The following is a 15,494-nucleotide window of genomic DNA, read 5'->3' on the forward strand; positions in this document are numbered from 1 at the left end:
TCCCCAAGTCTCTTTGGTCCTCCACTGTTTCTAGCTTTTCACCATTTAGAAAGTACTCTGTTTTATCCTTTTTAGGTCCAAAGTGGATGACCTCACATTTGCTTACATTGAAATCCATTTGCCACAGTTTTGCCCATTCACTTAATGTATTAATATCTCTCTAATTTTATGCTTCCATCTACACTGCTTACAATGCTACCTATCTTTGTGTCATCGGCAACTTGCATATGTGGCTTTCTATCCCATCATCTAAGTCATTAATAAATACGGTGAATAGTTGAGGCCCCAACACAGATCCTTGCTGGACAGCGTTAGTCACATCCTGCCAATTAGAGTCCCTGCCCATTATCCCCACTCTCTGTCTCCCGCTACTCAGCCAATTCCATGGGCTTCAACTTTAGCTAACAGACTCTTATAAGGGACTTTATTAAATGCCTTCTGGAAATCCATATAAATAACATCCATAGACATTCCCCTGTCTACTTCAATCACCTCTTCAAAATATTCAATCAGGTTCAGCAGGCATAACCGACCTTTCACAAATCCATGCTGGCTCTCTCTAATCTGCTGAAAATTTTCAAGATGTTCAGTCACCCTGTCCTTAATTATAGACTCTAGTAATTTCCCGACAACAGATGTTAGGCTAACTGGTCTCTAATTCCCTGGTTTCCCTCTCTCACCATTCTGAAATAGCGGAGTGACATGCGCAATTTTCAAATCTGATGAAATGGTTACCAAATCGAGAGAACTTTGGAAGATTATAGTTTGGGCATCTGCAATGTTCTCACCCACTTCCTTTAAAACCTTGGCTTGGAAACCATCTGGTCCTGGGGATTTGTTACTCTTTAGTGCCATTATTTTCTTCATTACTGTTATTTTGGTGAGTCCCCATCCCTGATTCAATATTAGTTTCCTTGGGATGTCCGGCCTGCTATTCTCTTCCTCTCTGTCAATACTGACGCAAAATAATTATTCAACATGTCCACCTTTTTATTATCATTTACAATGTCACCATTATCAGTTTTCAAGGGGCCCACATTGCTCCTGACCCTCTTTTCCTTAGATAATTGTAATAAAAATTGTGTTGATTTTGATAATCCTTACAAGTTTCTTTTCATACTCCCTTTTTGTAGCTCTTACTGTCTGTTTTGTCACCCTTTGTTGTTCTTTGTATTTCTCCCAATCACCAGGATTTGTGCTATTTATTGTATTTCTGTGTACTTGTTCTTTTAGTTTGATGTTGTCCCTTCTCTCTTTAGTTGTCCATGGCTGGGGTTTTTTGGTAAGTAGAGCTCTTGCCCCTCGGGGGTAGAAGCTGCTTCTGTATCACCGTAAATTATTTTTTGAACATCTCCCTCTGATCTTCTGTTGTTTTACCCATTAACAGATTTCCCCAGTTTACTGTGGACAGTCTCTGTCTCATCCCGTTGAAGTTGCCCTGAACTAACACTAGAATCTTAGTAGCTGTTTCGCATTTCTCCCTTTCAAACATAATGTGGAACTCGATCATGTTATGATCGCTATTAGATAAATGTTCACTCACCGTGAGGCTGTTCACTAAATCTGGTACATTCCTAAATCTAATATGGCCTGCCCCCTTGTTGGTTCTAGAACATATTGTTGCAGAAAATTATCCTGAACACACGCGAGAAAATCACCCGAGAACATGATAGAGACCAAAGTGCCGTTTGCCCCTCTCAGTGTGGCCCTGAAGGACTGTGTCCAGGCTGAAGTTCTGTTCCTGCCGTACGATCCTCCCCCAGATTGTCCTTTCTGAGCTCCAGCCAGGTGATGCTAAACACTCAGGTGGGAAAGAGAAAAATCTACAACAACATGTTTAAAACAAAGCTGATCTATTTAACATATAACCAGAATATTAAACTCCAGCCCAGTTACAGGAGTTATTGACATCAGCAGAAACAAACTCCAACTGTCAGAGTGAACATGGTTCAGTCCTGGATGTGATTAACAGCAGCAGTAACAGCAGAATTCAACCCCTGCAGTCACTTGTGAACTCGCTGGTGTGTCAGCAGGGTGGATGACTGAGTGAATCCCTTCCCACACAAGGTGCAGGTGAATGGCCTCTCCCCAGTGTGAACTCACTGGTGTGCCAGCAGGTTGGATGAGTGAGTGACTCCCTTCCCACACACGGTGCAGGTGAATGGCCTCTCCCCAGTGTGAACTCGCTGATGTGCCAGCAGGTTGGATGACTGAGTGAATCCCTTCCCACACGTGGAGCAGTTGAATGGCCTCTCCCCAGTGTGACTGCTTCGATGAGTTTCCAGTTGGTATGGGTAATTGAATCCCTTCTCACAGTCCCCACATTTCCACAGTTTCGCCGTGGTGCGGGTGTCCTTGTGTCTCTCCAGGTTGGATGATCGATTGAAGCCTCATTCAAACACAGAACACATGTATGGCATCTCCCCGCTGTGAACAGTGTGATGTTTTTTCAGGCTGTGAAACTCGTTGAAACATTTCTCATTCTATGTTCAAACGCCAGTGTTATTCAGGTCCTGTGAACCGAGTGACTCTGTCAGATCTTGAACTGATGTTTGGTTTGAGTTTCCTGTCTGCAAATCCTCCCCTTCCAACAGCCTGTAAAAGGAGTTTATAAAAGTCAGCATTGTAAGTACAGGATAGAAATTCAGAACAGACAATTTTAGTTTCTGTGGAACATTGTTTGTTCTTACTCCTAAAGCTGTAAATCCCAGTCCCACACACTCCCCCTCCTCCCTCTCCTGAAAACAAACCCCATAGTATTTTCCTCCAATCCCAGTTTTTTCACTCACCTGACTCTATCACAAAACCATGGCTTCAGAAGAGGGATTGAAGAAACTATTTGAAAGAAGGTGTGGTGGTGAAATGTTGGGCGGGTGCTCAGCATCTCACACATTGTGTAAGATTAACATTCCACATGTCTGAACCTTTCATTCCATCCCTGATTTGGGAATCTCTTGAGCTGGCACTTCTTGTCCCATTATACCGAGTTGGTGTAACAGGAGAGCCAGGGATCAGGGGGATATTGGACAGGAAGCACACAGCACGGACATTACACTGCAGATGGGATATGTGAGAGTGTTACAGTGAGGGCTTCAGGCACTTTATTAAACACACACAGCAGAAGCACATTAATCTGATGGGAGATCACTGACACACGAGCAGCCAGCGGTGTGGAGCCTCCTGAGAGTCCGGCCCCTTTCCAGCCAGTATTAACAGGAGCTGGGACACAGAAAAACTCTCAATAAAATCACTGATATATTTGTTCACACAAACCAACCCCCAAAAAATGCTGAATGATTTCTCCCTGACCAGTCTCCATTTCTCCTCCATTTACAGATGCTCCCTGACCAGTCACCATTTCTCCTCCATTTACAGATGCTCCCTGGCCAGTCACCATTTCGCCTCAATTTACAGACACTCCCTGACCAGTCACATTTCTCCTCCATTTACAGACGCTCCCTGACTCACTTCCTGTCTGTCCCGGAATTTGGCGCTTTGTTGAGATTCGGGCCAGAGTGAAACGGGAACCCGCGGGTGGGGGCAGATAATGTTCACTGCTCTTATAATCGGGCCTGGGGCCGCACTCGGGGTGTGTGAAGCCTACGTCCCCCCGGGGTTTATTTTTTCATTTTAACATTCAAGTACAACAGTACTTATACAACTCATCAATTACATAGTAAATCCATTACATTCATTTACTACAATTAAAAGGATAAAGCCTCAGAACAGCTTTATGGTCAACAATATAAATACAATAATAATTTTTTACAGGTAAATCAATAATGTTTACAGTACAAACTGCCACTATTTAATAAACCAAGAAAAGAAAGAACCCGTATACGCCAGTCCTACCGGCATCGCTCAATCATTCGGTCATTCATTTTTCCGTTCGTTCGCTCAAGCGTAAATTCCATTGTGCATGTGTGCGTGCGTGCGTGTCATTTGCTTACCTGCGTGCATGCGTGCGTTCGTTCATCCATCCAGGCAGGCCTCACGCTCACCCAGTAGGATGCCTACTTTCATCCTGGGGAGCAAGGGCCCTTCATTCGGTCGAACGTAAGATCCATTGTGTATGCGTGCGTGCGTGCGTATTATTTGTGTTGAGCGTTCGTTCGTCCGTACATTGAGGAAGGCTTTAACACTAAATAACACCACAATATACAAAGTCCCATAACCATATCAGAAATCAATTAAAACTTCAAGTAAACTACTTTTAACCAGAACCCGAAACTTCTTCAACAAGACAAGTAAATACCAGTTCTACGCCAGTCCTATTGGCACTCTAATAACTCCTCGCCTTCACTTGATGTTATCCAACCATATAATGTCATAATCCTTGTCCACAGTCTTCAACCTTTCCACAGAAAAGAAGCTGACCATTTTCTCAAATCCCGTAAAAGAAGAAAATGAGTACTCAAATTTCCTTCTTCTTGCTGTTATCACTCACAGGACCCGGCCATCAAGACATTCATTATTCCTTGCTGATATTACTTTGTTTTGCCTTTTATCTTTCTTTTATTTTCCTTTTTTCCTTTTATCCCGTTCTCTTTTCCCATCTTATGGCCGCTCAAGCACCATACTATAGATGGAAACAGTCTGTCTTTCCTCCACCAAAATGGCAGCACAAACCCGATCCCATCACCGAAACAAAGCCTCACAGCTGCCACCAGATGGAGCACAGACGGGGCCGCTGGAACTCATTCGGGCCGGAGACCGTTCTTCACCTTTAGAAACCGTGCAGCATGCTCACCCACAGCATCTCCCTACTCCGCTTCTGTCGACCAGCCGCTCCACCCTAGGCCCCCCGCCTGGGGTCCTCCGTGCTGGGCCTCCTGCCTAGGACACTCTCCTCTGGGCCTTCCACACTGGGCCTTCTGCACTGGGCCCTCCACACTGGCATTCCCCGTGAGCAGCCGGGGTGTGGAGCCGCCCGTTCACACAGCACTGAGCAGAGTTGCTGAGAATCTCGCAGCCTCCCCCGGGATTCATGAACCCGCTCCCTGAGCTCGGGGTGTGAGCAGCCCGCATCCCCCGGGGTTCATGAACCCGCTCCCTGAGCTCTCTCACCTGATGTGTCAGCGGTTGCTGCCAAGGCCCGCGCATGCTCAGCTCACACTGCCCGGGTGATTGACAGGAGTTCCGACCAATAGGGAGCGAGCGGGGCGGGGCTGGAGGAGTGAGCCGGCGGCGGGTCCTTCAACCAATCGGGGAGCCTGAGGGGCGGGACTAGCGCCGGCTGATTGTCTGATCCGCAGGGCAGCGAGTTTCTCCAGTCCCTTGATCAGGGCCCAGGGGAGGCTGTGGGCCTTTATTTCCCTTATTGGACACAAGGCTCTTTGTCTCACAACACACTGGCTCAGGTTTTAATAGAGACTTTTTAAATTCATGAATAAAAGCAGATAAACTTTGTGGAACAAAATATTTAATATTTGGGAGTAAAAATACTGTTATTTTTCCTCTGGAGAATTTGTTAGTTTCAGGCAATAACAACTTGTATTTATATAATGAAAAAACTCCCAACGCAATTCATGGGAGCATTATAAAACAAAATTTGACACCAGGTACAAACCAAGCATATTCCCATAAGGAGGAAAGATGGGGCATCCAAAGCTCGAGCTCCCTGGATGACAAAGGATATAGAGGTTAGAATAAAACAGAAAAAGGAAGTTTACGACAAATGTCAGGTACAGAATACGGTCAAAAACCAGGAGAATACAGAGAGTGCGGGGAAAATTGAAAAAGGATATACGAAAGAAAGACTTGCATTTATATAGCGCCTTTCACGATCACCGGACATCTCAAAGTCACTGTTGTAATGTGTGAAACGTGGCAGCCAATTTGTGCTCAGCAAGCTCCCACAAACAGCAATGTTTTTGTTATGTTGGTTGAGGGATAAATATTGGCCAGGACACCGGGGATAACTCCCCTACTCTTCATCAAAATAGTGCCATGGGATCTTTTACATCCACCTGAGAGAGCAGACAGGACCTCAGTTTAAAGTCTCATCAGAAAGGCAACACCTCCGACAGTGCAGCACTCCCTCAACACTGCAGTGGAGTGTCAGCCTAGCTTTATGTGCTCAAGTCCCTGGAGTGGGACTAGAACCCACAACCTTCTGACTTAGAGGCGAGTGTGCAACCCACTGAGACACAAGGGAGAGAATACAAGAAAAGATTAGTGGATAATGCAAAAGGGAACCCAAAAATCTTTTATAAATGTGTGAAAAGTAAAAGGATAGTTAAAGGAATGGTGGGGCCGATTAGGGACCAAATAGGAGTTCATCATACGGAGGCAGCGGGCGTGGCTGAGGTACTGAATGAGTATTTAGCATCTGTCTTCACATAAGAAGAGGATGAAGTTAATGTCGCAGTAGAGGAGGGGGGAGTAGAGAAATTGGATAAAAATAGAAAGGAGGTGCTCAATAGGTTGTCATCACTCAAAGTTAACAAGTCACCTGGTCCAGATGTGATGCATCCTAGATTGCTGAGGGAAGCTAGGGTGGAGATAGCAGAAGCTCCGACCACAACCTTTCAATCTCCCTCAGATATATGGGAGTGGTGCCAGAAGACTGGAGGATTGCAAATGTTACACCCTGTTTAAAAAAGGGGAGAGGGATAAACCTGGTAACTACAGGCCAATCAGTCTAATGTCAGTGGTGGGTGAACGACTGGAGACCATTGTCAAGGACAAAATTAATTCTCACTTGGAGAAGCATGGGTTAATAAGGGGCAGCCAGTATGGATTTGTTAAAGGTAAATCGTGTCTGACTAACCTGATTGAGTTCTTTGATGAAGTAACAGAGGGTTGACGAAGGTAGTGCAGTAGATGTTGTATATATGGACTTTCAAAAGGCATTTGATAAAGTACCACATAAGAGACTTACTCGGAAAATAGAAGCACAGGGAATTAAAGGGCTGATGGTAATTTGGGGATATAATTGGCTAAAGGAGAGGAGACAGTGAGCAGTGCTGAGGGCTGTTTTTCTGACTGGAGGGAAGTATGCAGTAGGTTCCCCCAGGGGTTGGAATTAGGACCATTGCTTTTCTTGTTATATATAACTGACCTGGACTTGGGTATAGGTGTACAAGTTTGAAGTTTACGGATGATACAAAACTTGGCAACGTAGCAAATAGTGAGCATAGTAGTAACAGACTTCAGAAGGACAGAGACAGACTGTGAAATGAGCAGGCACAAGGCAGATTAAATTAAATGAGGATAAGTGTGAAGCAGGCGGTTAAGGCGGCAAATGATATGTTGGCCTTCATAGCGAGTACAGGAGCAAGGAAGTCTTGCTGCAGTTGTACAGGGCCTTGGTGAGACCACACCTTGAGTATTGTGTGCAGTTTTGGTCGCCTTATCTGAGGAAGGATGTTCTTGCCATGGAGAGTGCAGTGAAGATTCACCAGACTGATACCTTCGATGGCAGGAATGACGTATGAGGAGAGATTGGGTCGACTAGGCTTATACACGCTGGAGTTTAGAAGAATGAGAGGGGATCTCATTGAAACTTATAACATTCTAACAGGACTAGACAGACTAGATGCAGGAAGGTTTTTCCCAATGGCGGGGGAGTCCAGAACCAGGGGTCACAGTCTAAGGATAAGGGGTAAGCCATTTAGGACAGAGATGAGGAGGAATTTCTTCACCCAGAGAGTGGTGAACCTGTGGAATTCTCTGCCACAGAAGGCAGTTGAGGCCAATTCATTAAATATATTCAAGAAGGAGTTGGATATATTTCTTGAGGCTAAAGGGATCAAGGGATATGGGGAAGAAAGCAGGGACAGGGTACTGAATTTGGATGATCAGCCATGATCTCATTAAATGGTGGAGCGGGCTCGAGGGGCCGAATGGCCTACTCCTGCTCCTATCTTCTATGTTTCTATGTTTAACTGATACACTTTGGGAGAAACAACAGGGAGAGGACGTATAATCTAAATGGGACTATTTTGAGGGGGTGCAAGAGCAGAGGGACCTGGGGGTGCATAGTCACAAATCTTTGAAAGTACCACGGCAAGTTGGTGAGGCGGTTCAGAAAGCGTATGGGATACTTGGCTTTGCAAATGAGGCCATTGAATACAAAAACAAGGAAGTTACACTAAACCTTTACAAATCACTAGTGAGAAACATAGGACAGGAGGAGGCCATTCAGCCCCTCGAGCCTGTTCTGCCATTCAATGAGATCATGGCTGATCTGCAACCTAACTCCATATACCCGCCTTTGGCCTATATCCCTTAATACCTTTGGTTATCAAAAACCTATCAATCTCAGATTTAAAATTAACAATTGATCTCGCATCAGTTGCCATTTGCGGAAGAGAGTTCCGAACTTCTACCACCCTTTGTGTGTAGAAGTGTTTCCTAATTTCACTCCTGAAAGGTCTGGCTCTAATTTTTAGACTATGTCCCCAGTCCTAGAATCCCCAACTAGTGGAAATAGTTTCTCTCTATCTACCCTATCTGTTCCCCTTAATATCCTGAAAACTTCAATCAGATCACACCTTAACCTTCTAAATTCCAGGGAATACAACCCTAATTTGTGTAATCTCTCCTCGTAACTTAACTGTAGTAACCAAATTAATATTATACTTTAGTTTATGTTAGAATATGTATAAGGTAGCACCAGTGTACAGGGTGGAGGTAGCGAATTAATTCATACCCTGAGTTAAACGGTAGATAGGTCTGAATTTATTGTATTTATCCAGCTGAACTCTAAAAGACAAGTACTGAGATGATGGAAATTAAACTGCGGAGTCAGCTGCAAAGTCTGGCTCGTGGGAAAATGCAGCCAGGCAGGGTAGCACGCTGTGGTAAACCACTGTTATTGTGTTCACTGTTGTTCACTACTGTTATCGTTATTACACATTGTTACCTCTTGCTACTCACTGTGTACCAATGCATGCCTCAGCTGGCTCCACCCATGGCTCCGCCTACATGACCTGGTATAAAGGTGGCTGCTCGGCAACCCACTTCCTTCCTGGAACCAGTCATCCACGAGAGGCATGCTCTGTTCTTTAGTTAATAAAAACCTTTTCATTACCATCCTAATTCATCGCTTTTTATGGATTAATTGATAAGCGTATCACACGCATACAAGATAACATACATAAGAATTGAGTGACAAGGCGGCCTTCGCTTGTTTCTGAAGCTACACATGGTTGTCTAAAAGACAAAATGGCTTACATCAAAGTCTGGTGGAACTAATTACGCTTGCCTTGCAGAAGTAACATGAGCAGGTTACAAGGTCAGAATCTGTGCTTTGCAGAGATAGTTCGGACCAGTAGGCCGATTGAACAAGAACTGTTGCTGTGCCTCCAGGCTACAAGAGTAGATAAGAAGAAAGCCACGGTGATAGAGGAGTTGGAATAAGTCAAACAAGCAAACAATATGATAAACTGCGGGATATGGGGAGAAGTGTAAAAATGTCACGCAGTAGAAGCAACGGATATAAGGGAATACTAGAGACTATGATTGATAGGTTTGTACCTGCCCCTAGGGCAGGATGTGACTGATAAGGTTATGTATAAGAATGTAACTCACTAAACTTTCGGTGGAGTCGGATCTGAGAGCGGTCTCAGAAGGTTCTGCCCAGGCCTGTGAATAAAGACCGTATTGAACCTCCAATCGAAGTCAGTCATCTGTACTTTAGCTCAGCGTCGAGCTTGGATATCACTTGGTCCACGTGTAGCTTACATCATTAACCCCTGAAGTCTGGGTATCATTCTGGTAAACCTACGCTGCACTCCCTCCAAGGCCAATATATCCTTCCTAAGGTGTGATGCCCAGAACTGCTCACAGTACTCCAGGTGTAGTCTAACCAGGGTTTTGTACAGCTGCAGGGTTTTGGCCTCAGCTGGAGTCTTGTGTACAGTTCTGGGCATCACACTTTAGGAAGGATGTCAAGGCCTTGGAGAGGGTACAGAGGAGGATTGACCAGGATGGTACCAAGGATGAGGGACTTCAGTTATGTGGAGAGATTGGAGAAGCTAGGATTGTTCCCCTTAGAGCAGAGAAGGTTAAGAGGAGACCTAATAGAGGTGTTCAAAATGATGAGGGGTTTTGATTGAGCAAGTCGGGAGAAACTGTTCACTCTGGCAAGTGGGTCAGTAACCAAAGGTCACAGATTTAAAATAGTTGCTAAAAGAACTAGAGGGAAATGAGGAGAATTGTTTTCACACAGAGGGTTGTTAAGATCTGGAACGCACCATCTGAAAGGATGCTGGAATCAGGTTCCACAGGAACTTTCAAACGGTAATTGGACATAAGGTCCCGCATAAGAGATTAGCATGCAAAATTAAGGCACATGGGATTGGGGGCAGGGTATTGACTTGGATAGAGAACTGGTTGGCAGATAGAAAGCAAAGAGTTGGAATAAACAGGTCATTTTTTGAGTGGCAGGCAGTGACTAGTGGGGTACCGCAAGGATCGGTCCTAGGACCCCAGCTGTTCACAATACATATTAATGATCTGGACGAGGGAATTGGATGTAATATCTCCAATTTGCAGACAACACAAAGCTGGGTGGGAGGGTATTCTGTGAATAGGATGTCGTGAAACTCCAGTACGATTTGGACAGGTTGGGTGATTGGGCAGAAACATGGCAAATGCACTATAATGTGGATAAATGTGAGGTTATCCACTTTGGTGGCAAAAAGAGGAAGGCAGATTATTATTTGAATGGCAATCAATTGGGAGAAGGGGAAGTGCAGAGAGACCTGGGTGTTCTTGTGCACCAGTCGCTGAAGGTAAGCATGCAGGTGCAGCAGGCGGTTAAGAAGGCAAATGGTACGTTGGCCTTCGTAGCAAGAGGGTTCGAGTACAGGAACAAGGATGTCTTGCTGCAGTTGTACAGGGCCTTGGTGCGACCACACCTTGAGTATTGTGTGCAATTTTGGTCGCCTTATCTGAGGAAGGATGTTCTTGCCATGGAAGGAGTGCAGCGAAGATTCACCAGGCTGATACCTGGGATGGCAGGAATGACGTATGAGGAGAGATTGTGTCTGTAGTGTATGTGCCTTTAAGAGCCCCATGTGTGCTGTAATGCCTGTAATGGCCACTCGGGCTATATAAGCCTGTATATTGTGTTATATCCGTTAGTTCCCCTCCAGACTTTGCTTAGTAAACACCTATGAACCAACTCCTGTCTTCAGTGTCTCTATCAACACACAGACACAACAGTGGCGATGAAGTGGAAACGGACTTACCTGCAATTCGGCAGCACCTCAGGGACATCGATTCCTCTAGCGTCCAGAGGAATCAAGAAAGTGAGAAAAGCTGTGGTTTCACCAGCTGGCCAAGCTGGTGGCAGGTACTGCGCTGGTCCTTCCTGGGCGTCAGGCTGGGGCTCCAGCGGCTGGTTTTACAGCTGGGCCAGGCAGCGAAAGTGGAGGCAAGCAGTGACAGACGGGGAGGGAGCACCCTGGAGACGGCCGGCGCTGCAGAAGTGTCGGCGTTCAGACCTAGAGAGAGGGTCCGGCGGGAACGAGTCTCCAACTGTAAATACATAAATAAGAGGGGAACGGAAACCGCGGGAAACGGCATTGTCATCGGCTGCAGCGGCGGGAAAGTGCGGGAAGTGCCATATCTTTTCTGCAGAAAAGAAAGAACAGTGCGGGAAGCGCCATATCTTTTCTAAGATGCCTAAGTCTGGCAATATTGATGCTTTTGATAGCGAGATAGAGGATTGGACCACATATGTGGAAAGATTGGAGGTATATTGCACTGCAAATGGAATAGAAGATGAAAAAAAAGCTTCAGTACTTGTTAAGTCCGTGAATGATTGAGACACGGACCAGCAGGAGTGAAAACAAACAAGTCTTTACTGGTGGAAGTCAATAGCGAAACTAACAAACAGAGGCTCTCTAGCGCCTTTTATACAGGGGTGGTCACTGCCGGTACTGCAGTCTGAGACCAGTTATTCTCTTAAAGGTACATACACAACAATTCCTCCCCTTTTAGATAAACAGTACATAACATTCATTTAACAACTAAATGATAACGAATTACAATCACAATTACTGTTGCTAGATACATTGGTTAAGTTTAAGCAATTATAAGTTCAGTCTTTGAGGAGGCTTCCTGATTCTGTCTGGATAACGCCTCTTTGGGGTATCAGGTTCTTCGGGCAATGTTGCGTCGGGATCAATGTCTTTGTTTGGTTCATCTGCTTCCAATATTACCGGTTCTGCGGTAGCTGCAATTGGAACGTCAATTTCATTACCAGGTGTATCAGATCGTGGTGTGGAGTTGACGTTTTCCAGTGACTCTAGAATCTGGTCAGCATGGCGTCTTACAATGCTCTCCCCAACGTCCACGGTATACATGAGAGGTCCTTGTCGTGTACAAATCATTCCTGGCTGCCATTTCTCAGTGCGGTAGTCCCGGGCCAAAACTGGTTGACCTATCTTAAAACTCCTGATCGGCCTTTCATTCAGATTCTGAAACTGCCTGTTCTCCACATCTCTTCGGGTGTTTGGCTTAACCAAATCCAAGCGGCATCGTAGTCTTCGATTGAAGAACATCATGGCTGGAGTTTGGTTGGTAACCGCATGTGTCGCATTCCGGTAGGCAAACAAGAAGTTGTCCACCTTGTGTTGTAGGGGTATATCTTCATTACACATTGCCTTGATAGCTTTCTTGAATGTTTGGACAAACCTCTTGGCCAATTCATTAGCGGCTGGATGATATGCGGCAGATGTGTAATGCTTAACACCATTGTTCTTTAAGAACCTTCGGAACTCTTCAGACACAAACTGTGGTCCATTGTCAGAGCAAATCTGTTCAGGCAGCCCATTCCTGGTGAATATGGTTCATAAAACTGTGATAGTTTTTTCCGTGGTGGTTGAGGACATTTTTATTACCTCTGGCCACTTTGAATGTGCATCCACTGCAATTAAAAACATCGAGTCCATGAAGGGACCAGCAAAATCAATGTGCACCCTTTGCCATGGAGATGAGGGCCACTCCCATGGATGCAGAGGAGCTTGTGGTGGGGCGTTTTGGACCTTCTGGCATCCTGCACAGCTCTTGGTCATCTCTTCGATTTCTCTATCGATTCCCAGCCACCACACAAACGCTCTGGCTAAGTTCTTCATTTTTACCCCACCCAGATGACCCACATGAAGCTCATTGAGCACTCTATCCGTCAACTTAGGTGGAATTACTACTCTGGATCCACACATCAAGGTTCCTCTGCACACTGACAGCTGTTCTCTTCTCGGCGAGAATGCTGGCAGCAGTGGTTCACCATGTGCTGGCCATCCCTTCACCGTTAAATCATAGACCCATGATAGTGTCGGGTCATTCCGTGTTTCCTTTTCTATGTTTGCATTCGTCACAGGGAGACATTCGCTTATGGTCGAGTGGAATAACTCCATTGGATCCACTGCCAGGTCTTCTTCTTCCACCGTCGGCAACGGTAGGCGTGACAATCCATCAGCATTTCCATGCTGTTTAGTTCCTTTGTACTCGATGTCATATTGGTGTGCCCCTAGGAAAAGGGACCATCTCTGCAGCCATTGTGCCGTTATTATTGGTACGCCCTTCTGAGGGTTGAAAATGGAGACAAGAGGTTGATGATCAGTTAGTAGAGTAAATTTTTGACCGTGCAGATAGTGATTGAACTTCTTCACCCCCCACACTAGGCTGAGGGCCTCTCTGTCAATCTGGGCGTAGTTACGCTCGGCAGAAGTTAACGAGCGTGACGCAAAAGCTATCGGCCTCTCTAAACCATCAAGGAATATATGTGACAGTACCGCCCCAATGCCGTAGGGAGACGCATCACATGCCAGCCTGATTGGCAGTGCTGGGTTGTAGTGAGCCAATACTTCCCTTGAAGTGATTAAGTCCTTACTCTTCTGAAAAGCACGCTGACAATCATCGTTCCATTTCCATGCTACCTCCGTTCATAGCAGGGCGTTCAGTGGGTGCAGAATTGTCGACAAATTCGGCAAAAACTTATGATAGTAATTCACCAACCCGAGGAATGACCTCAGTTGCGACACATTTTCAGGTGCTGGGGCCTTAACAACCGCTTCAATTTTGTCAGGGGACTTATGTAACCCCTCTTCATCAATCACATGGCCACAATACGATATCTGTTTCTTAAAAAATTCGCACTTGGGGCGGTTGGCTCGCAGCCCATGTTCCCGTAGTCTAGTGAGCACCTGTTCTAGGTTGTTAAGGTGTTCATTGTCGTCTTCACCTGTTACAAGGATGTCATCTACGTAACACTGAGTCCCCGGAATCCCTTGCAGGACTTGTTCCATTGCTCTTTGCCATATCGCCGGAGCCGATGCTACTCCGAATACCAATCGATGATACTGGTAAAGACCTTTGTGAGTGTTTATCGTGAGATACTTCCTAGAGGACTCTTCAACCTCCATCTGCAAATATGCTTGTGCTAGGTCAATTTTTGTAAAACGCTTCCCTCCAGACAGTGAGGCGAAGATGTCTTCTATCCTTGGAAGAGGATATTGTACTGTGTGAAGGACTGGGTTCATCGTCACCTTGAAATCCCCACAGATGCGAATCTTCCTTGGCTCTCCGGACTTATTGCTTAACGTTTTCTTCATGACAGGAATGATGGGTGTCGCCCACTCGCTCCAGTCGACCTTAGACAACACGCCCGCCTTCTCCAGATTCTCCAGCTCTGCCTCAACGGCTGGACGAATTGCATATGGTACCGGTCTTGCTTTGAAAAACTTGGGAACTGCATTCTCTTCTATTTTTATCGAGGCGGTTACGCCTGTAAGCGTGCCCACTTCTTGTTGAAATACCTCTTTGGCGTTAGCTAAGATTGTTGACAATCATCCAGGAGTGACGTCTTCATCTTTTTTACCATCCACCGTCATTGCATGAATGGAATGCCAATCTAAGTTTATCTTCCTGATCCATTCCCGTCCCAATAACGGTGGTCCACCATTTGGCAGTACGTGGAGATACAATTTCCGTATTTTCTTGCCATTGTATTCGACAGGCACCCTTATTTTTCCTCTGGGGTATACTTTTTGCCCCGTATACGTCGTCAAGATGATGGATGTCTCTCTCAAGGGTATGTGTGAAAATAGCCGCTCGTAGTCTCGTCGATTCATGACGGTTAGCGCTGATCCTGTATCCAATTCCATTCTAACTTGGGACCCTGCTATCATGAGGGTGACCCAAATGGTTCGGTGATCCTCTTTTGCGATTACATCGTGAAGTTTGAGACAGCTTAGTCTCCTGTTCTCGGATTCACTATCGCTCATCTGGTCTTCGGAACTACTGTCCGTCATCTTTTGTACTTTCTTGTACGGTTCCTTAGTAGCCTTTTTGTTGTCGCTGGTCTTCTTCCCAGACCTGCAAACTCGTGCAATGTGTCCCATCTTCCCGCATTGCCTGCATATTTTGTCTTTGGACCAGCAGTCCTTCTGGTCATGGTTAGTTCTGCCGCAGCGATAACATTTTGCAAATCCCCGTGTCATTTCGTGGGTGCCGTATTCCTGTGGTTTTTGTTGAAT

General features: G+C 45.6%; 1 long non-coding RNA gene across 1 annotated transcript; it reads right to left on the reverse strand.

The window, feature by feature from the left end:
- Positions 1-1,836: 1,836 nt before the first annotated feature.
- Positions 1,837-5,061, reverse strand: LOC147119421 (uncharacterized). Its single transcript, XR_015078021.1, has 2 exons — positions 4,751-5,061; positions 1,837-2,595 (listed from the first exon to the last, which is right to left on the reverse strand). It is a non-coding gene; the product is annotated as an uncharacterized LOC147119421 (long non-coding RNA).
- Between the last annotated feature and the right edge of the window lie 10,433 nt (positions 5,062-15,494).

This window comes from Somniosus microcephalus, chromosome 4 (genome assembly GCF_052327205.1).
Source record: "Somniosus microcephalus isolate GS21.2 chromosome 4, FLI_Smic_1.0, whole genome shotgun sequence".
Classification (NCBI taxonomy): domain Eukaryota; kingdom Metazoa; phylum Chordata; class Chondrichthyes; order Squaliformes; family Somniosidae; genus Somniosus; species Somniosus microcephalus.